This window comes from Protobothrops mucrosquamatus, unplaced genomic scaffold (genome assembly GCF_001527695.2).
Source record: "Protobothrops mucrosquamatus isolate PMUCROS unplaced genomic scaffold, P.Mucros_1.0 scaffold_74, whole genome shotgun sequence".
NCBI classification, from domain to species: Eukaryota; Metazoa; Chordata; class Lepidosauria; order Squamata; family Viperidae; genus Protobothrops; species Protobothrops mucrosquamatus.
This window is the reverse complement of record NW_015386150.1, coordinates 235,888-241,887: the sequence shown is the minus strand read 5'-3', so window position 1 is coordinate 241,887 and position 6,000 is coordinate 235,888. Positions and strand designations below refer to the sequence as shown.

Genomic DNA, 6,000 nt, shown 5'->3' with positions numbered 1-6,000 from the left:
GTAGTTTCCAGCCTAATTCTTATTATAAGAAGATAGCAATTTAAATGGTTTCAAAATCTACTTTTATCAAGGGATACATCAGTGATGCAAATTAAAGGCCAAAAAGAGTGGCCTTGGGCCATTAACATGGTTTATTCTGTTTTCATTAATCATGCAGATAACACCAGTGGGATGGTTCACAGCTTTGGGAAGTTTCTTTGTGTGTGGTGAGGTTTCTCTGTGTATGAGTGTAGGTCTTTAAGAGATCCTTCCATAATAGGAAATGACAGAATTAGGAGAAGTATACATGGACATACAAAAGTGCACAGAATCCTTATTCAGGAGCAAAATAAAAATGGAAAATCTAAAAAAAATTAAAGTGGGAAATCCTACTCCAAATTGTTCAAGAAGACTTTTTCAGATTTTCTAGTTTAAAAAATAGGCTAACTAATGTATATGTTGTTATTTTCAGTGCATATGTAAGGTGAAGCTGACATGCATTTTAAGATTATAAAACTCTGGCTGCACCCATGAATAACATAAGCCAGAATTATTTCTGTGATCTTTTAAGCAAACCTCAACATGTTTGCGTGGGTGCTAAGTCCTAATGAGGAGTTCACACATCACATTAAATCCAAACCAAACAAATTAAGATTTAATGGAGTGTGGAGCATGTTAGCTTACACTATATGTTTCCAATGCTTTGTACTAACTCTGTCCTATAGTATTTGGCAAATCTGAATTCCAGTTACATAGACATGTATAATTTTCTGTAATGTGAAAAAAAAGACCTGTATTTAAAAATATACTCATCGCGTTTAACAAAAATGTAAACATACGAACAAGCAAAATGTCAGTTTTCTAAAGCGTGTGAGAATAAACATTTTTGTGACATGATGCTCTATCAGCCTTTGTTGATATTAATTGCATTATGGACATCTGTTTGCAAAGTGAAACGCCTCTTGGGTTTTGAATTTGTGCTGCTGAGATTGCAAGTTTTCAGGTTTCCAGATGGGAATAGAGAGATTATTTATAATAGCTATGCAGAATTCTGTGTTGCAGCATCTTTGTATCTCCTTCCTGAAATATTCTCAGATGTTAGAAATGGATTCTCTGTTCTTCTTTATTTTAAAATAAATACTATCTACAGGCCTTTCTTTGGGTCTTAGTTAAAATGCTTCCCAGTCGTTCTTGAGCAGGCAGAAAACTATCCCGAAATAGGTTTTTTATGCTGACGTGTGATTCCTGTCTTGTGAGTATAGCCCCCATTCTGCCATGCTGCTGGGTAATGGTGTTATGAATTTGGAGACGCAAGACAAGGCAGGCAAAATCATTGGTAAAAGCTTTCTGCTTTCTGTTAACAGCATGAAAAGCCATTTACCGATCACAAGACTGTTGTAACTCGGGCATAAATTTGGGGGGGGGGGAATGGCTAGTCTTGCAGGTTAGTTATTTGCAGAATCTGATATCTCCCCAAACCTGACAGCTGATCCATAGAAAGAAGAATCTTCTTAGTAAAGTGGAGAGGTTCTCTCATTTTTACCTGGCAGCTCCAGTGATCAGCTGCTGGATGCTTTGTTTTGTTTTTCCCCAAGTTAATCCCACTGTCAAACAAATCTTCTGGACAGCTGATTCACAGATAGAAAGGTGGCATTTTTAATTGACAGGTCAAAGCATGCTCCTCTCTCTAGATTTTATAAGGCAAATGGAAAGATCCAGAGAGAGATGTGGTCCTTCAAAGATCCAGGATCCATGCCATGAATTGCACCCAGAAGTCCATTGGGAGCTAGTCAGTGCAACTCACCTAGTAAAGACGTAACATGAGTGAACAGGAAGCATTCATAACGGTCCATACCACTACAATTTGAACCATTTGCAATTTTCAGATGTTCTTCCAGGGTAGCCCATGTACATTACATTACAATAGGTGTACAGACCATGGGACCAAGGCACGAGTGACCGCGTGCAGTGCTCTTTGTCCCAGGAAAGGGCACAATTCATGGACAATGTAAAAGTGTTCCTAGCTCTCCTGGTCACAGCTGCCACTTGCTCTTTTGTAGCCATGAGTCCAGGAATACACCTGATTTGCATACCAGCTGGCATAGTCTTACTCCGCTCAGTATCAAGGATGCAGCTGTAGAGGTGGTCAACAGTATTAAGTATCTGGGGGTGCAGATAACTAACAATCTGAATTGGTTTCTCCACACCTCATCCTTAGTGAAGCATGCATACCAGCATCTACATTTCCTGTGTCGGATGAGGAGGGCACATCTCTCTCCTTCTGTCCTGGCCACTTTTTACAGAGACACGATTGAGAGCATTTTAACAAACTGCATCACTGTCTGCTTTGGTGGCAACAGTGCCTCAGATAGAAAGTCCATACAGAGAGTGGTGAGGACAGCCGAGAAGATCATAGGAAGCTCGTTTCCTGGTATTCAGGATGCTGTTAATAAGCGCTATGTGCTTAGAGCTCAAAGCATTGTTGGAGACCTCACACACCCACTTTACAGTCTGTTTCTGTTGCTCCTCTCTGGCAGGAGGTTTCAAAGTATTTCTAGCAGGACTACCCGATTCTGTAATAGCTTTGTTCCCTATGCCAGTGATGGCAAACCTTTTAGAGACCGAGTGCCCAAACTGCAACCCAAAACCCACGTATGCATTGTCGAGTGCCGGGTGGGTGTGGCCAATTTGGTGGGCATGGCCCATTGGGTGGGCATGGCTGCGGTGGTAACGGCAGACTGGGTGGGACTAAAAAGATCAATCAATTCCAACTTTGCAAGATCTTTTTTTCCCCCGCGAGAAGTTGAAATTGACTGAACCTTTTTTTGGGGGGGTACATGGCAGCGGAGGCCTAAAGTGAAAAGGTTTTATAAAACCCAGCTGAAGGCCTAGGACTGGGGCGACAGTGCGTATGCCCACAGAGAGGGCTCTGAGTGCCGCCTCTGGAACCCGTACCATAGGTTCGCCACCGCTGCCCTATGCCATCCATCTGGTAAACTCGCAAGATTCGTTTTTCTCGCCATTCATAACCCAAACTAGACTGTTGTTTCTCTGCGCCATACAATATATGTGGGTATATGCATAATTCTGTATTTATTTATTTATTTTTGTCATATTTATGTAGTGTATATCAGAGATGGTGACCCTTTGAGAGCTGAATGCAACGAAATTTCATTCTAATGTATGCCGATTAGTGTACATTCAAAGTGACAATAAAAGCTATTTTTAGTTGTTTCTGTGGGAATACAATCCTAATCAGAACCAGAGATGGAAAATCCTTGGATCCAGGAAGCCCTAAAAGCTAAAGAAGCTGTTTTTCCTCACCAAAGACCTACAGCCTCCAGATACCGGGACAGGGTAGCAGTGTATAACTGGGTGGTATCATCAGCTGCATCCCATGCTAATGAATCATCCAGTGGCTTCATATAGATTTTAAGAGGGAAAGTGTCAAGCCATCCTTTCATAACTGGTTGAAACTTACCCTAGGAGAAGTAGACTCTACTTCCAGATCTAAAGTTGGTCCAGAAGCCGGTCCACCACTGGATGGCAGGAAGAAGTTGAGGACATATTTTATCCATATTTAGATGCATGTGGAGAAAGGCCATAGTATTATTGCAAGCCTCTTGCTGTCCATATCCAATCAGCATTGCAAGCCTCTTGCTGTCCATATCCAATCAGCATTAGCATTGGACTGACTGGCAGTTGGTTTAATTTCAATAGTGTTTATAGACTAGAGTCTTCTCTGTATCTGAGCAATAGATACAATCCAGCTATATCTGTAAACATTAGCAAAGGGATTAAAAGTAACTAGGAGATTGGTTTTGCCACTCCTAGAACATCTGTTTTTTGGGGGGGGGGAGGCGTTTGCCTCAAACTGCCCACTGGGAGGCCAGCCCTGGCATTACCAATCCAGAGTTTACTGTCAAGCATGAATGGGCTGTAACTAAATAGCAGAGCTCATTTTTCATGCTCTGCTATTTTCTTGACATCTCTAGAAGATTCTTGTTGGGGAGATCTTCGCAGGAAAGAAATATTAAGTTAATGGGACCCAAACTTTGATGCAGTGTCCTTGGGTTTCAGATATACTGTACACACATTAATTTCTCTCTGTATAGCATCTCTTTCTTCTTCTTCTTCTTCTTCTTCTTCTTCTTCTTCTTCTTCTTCTTCTTCTTCTTCTTCTTCTTCTTCTTCTTCTTCTTCTTCTTCTTCTTCTTCTTCTTCTTCTTCTTCTTCTTCTTCTTCTTCTTCTTCTTCTTCTTCTTCTTCTTCTTCTTCTTCTTTTATCTGTAGAAATTGCTTGGTGCTTTCCATATGTGAGTTAGATCTGTCTACTGTAGCAAACAGAGAAGATAGCATATAAAGGAAGTGAGAGTGTCCAATAATACTTAAATGAGACCTTAATCTTTTCAGACAGAATATCTTGCTTTTCCCAGCATGAAAATCCTAATAATCATTGGAAACACCCTGGAGTGTGCATTGTACATATGTATAATAAACATTACTGTTTTTTCTGTTCTTTTTATCAAATGTTATCATTAAAAAATAGAATGTCTGTTTTGAAATGTATAAGGAAGATAAAATGATCAGGTGACTTCATCTACCTCCAACATTCAGTTCTGCAGCTTTTTTTGTGACTAGCTTGAAATTAAGGCGGGGGGGGGGAGATAAAATGTTTAGGGTCTGTCTCTGGTTATGTTTATTCAGGCTGCTCAAGGACAAAAACATTATATGAAATACATGTAACTGAATTCTCTGACAAAGCCACAACTTTAAAGTGTACAATAATTAAAGTATAATTTAAAATGGCTTCAAAAACTGATTTGAAATTAATGTCAATGACTATACTGATTTAATAACAAATTATTCTAAATCTTTTCTCTATTTTGTTAACAGACCAGAGACGACTTTCTGGGTCAAGTGGATGTGCCACTTAATCATCTTCCAGTAAGAACTTTTTAGTGCTTTATCCTCTCTATTTTGTAGAAGTTAATTCAAGAGTGATCTAATTCTAAATCAAAAGTAGGCAGGATTTGTAAGATACTTACTGTTATTCATTAGACATCCACAGGGTTCACCTTGTAGATCAGGATTTCTCGACCATGACAAGTTTAAGATGCATGGACTTCAACTCCCAGAATTCCCCAGCCAGCATGCACGCTGGCTGGGAAATTCTGGAAGTTAAGTCCATGCATCTTAAATGTGATGGTCATAAATGTGAGGACCTGTGATAAAGTTATTTTTTCAGCACTGTTGTAACTTTGAATGGTTCAGTCATTAAGTGAGGGCTGCCTGTAGACATCTAAATGCTCATTCTGACATTTTGACTGGCATTTATATGGGTTTGGATTCAATGCGGCACCATGGTTTATTCTAAAAAGTAGTGGAATTCAAGAATTTGTAAATATTAAGTATCTCTAGATGTTCCATAACTATTGTTACTATGTAGTCAAATGGGAATATCATTCTCTATCCCAATTATGATTTATGATGGACTTTTAAAATGACAAAATCCATTGTCTAAATTTGTAGGAGAGAGACTGGCCGAGCCGGGGAAGGAGTCAAGTGGGAATTAGTCTAGAATCTCTATATAGGCACAAGAGGGCAAGATCCGCCACCACCACCACCATCACCCATTGAATGCTGTTGAACCTTAAATAAGTCTGGCTCGGATACAAACTGCCAGTCTGAGAAAATTCCTGTATTATAGGCATGAGCAATAAAATAGTTAATTGAACTTTTCACATGGGGATTTGACTGTTCCCGCCTGCCAAAACTGCAGTACTTTAATGTTTTCATAGGTATACAGAAGATCATTTTTATTTAAACTTGAATAAGTTGTAGGCTAATTTTATAGGCTTATTTAACAGTTATACACAACTTATACTGAGCAAAAAATGTCACATTATTCATATGCTGTTCTTTCTGCTCCACTATCAGGCATTTCTCATTATCAGAATAACCAGCACTAAATACAACTTTTTACATGATTAGAGTTGGTAACTCAGTATGAAACAATTT

General features: G+C 39.3%; 1 protein-coding gene across 2 annotated transcripts in view; it reads left to right on the top strand.

The window, feature by feature from the left end:
- Window positions 1-4,881: 4,881 nt before the first annotated feature.
- Window positions 4,882-6,000, top strand: part of NEDD4L (NEDD4 like E3 ubiquitin protein ligase) — an 83,775-nt gene continuing 82,656 nt past the window's right edge. For both annotated transcript variants that reach the window (XM_015813787.1, XM_015813780.1), the window contains exon 1: window positions 4,882-4,926. The gene's annotated coding sequence lies outside the window, so the exon portion shown is untranslated. The remainder of the gene's footprint in view (window positions 4,927-6,000) is intronic.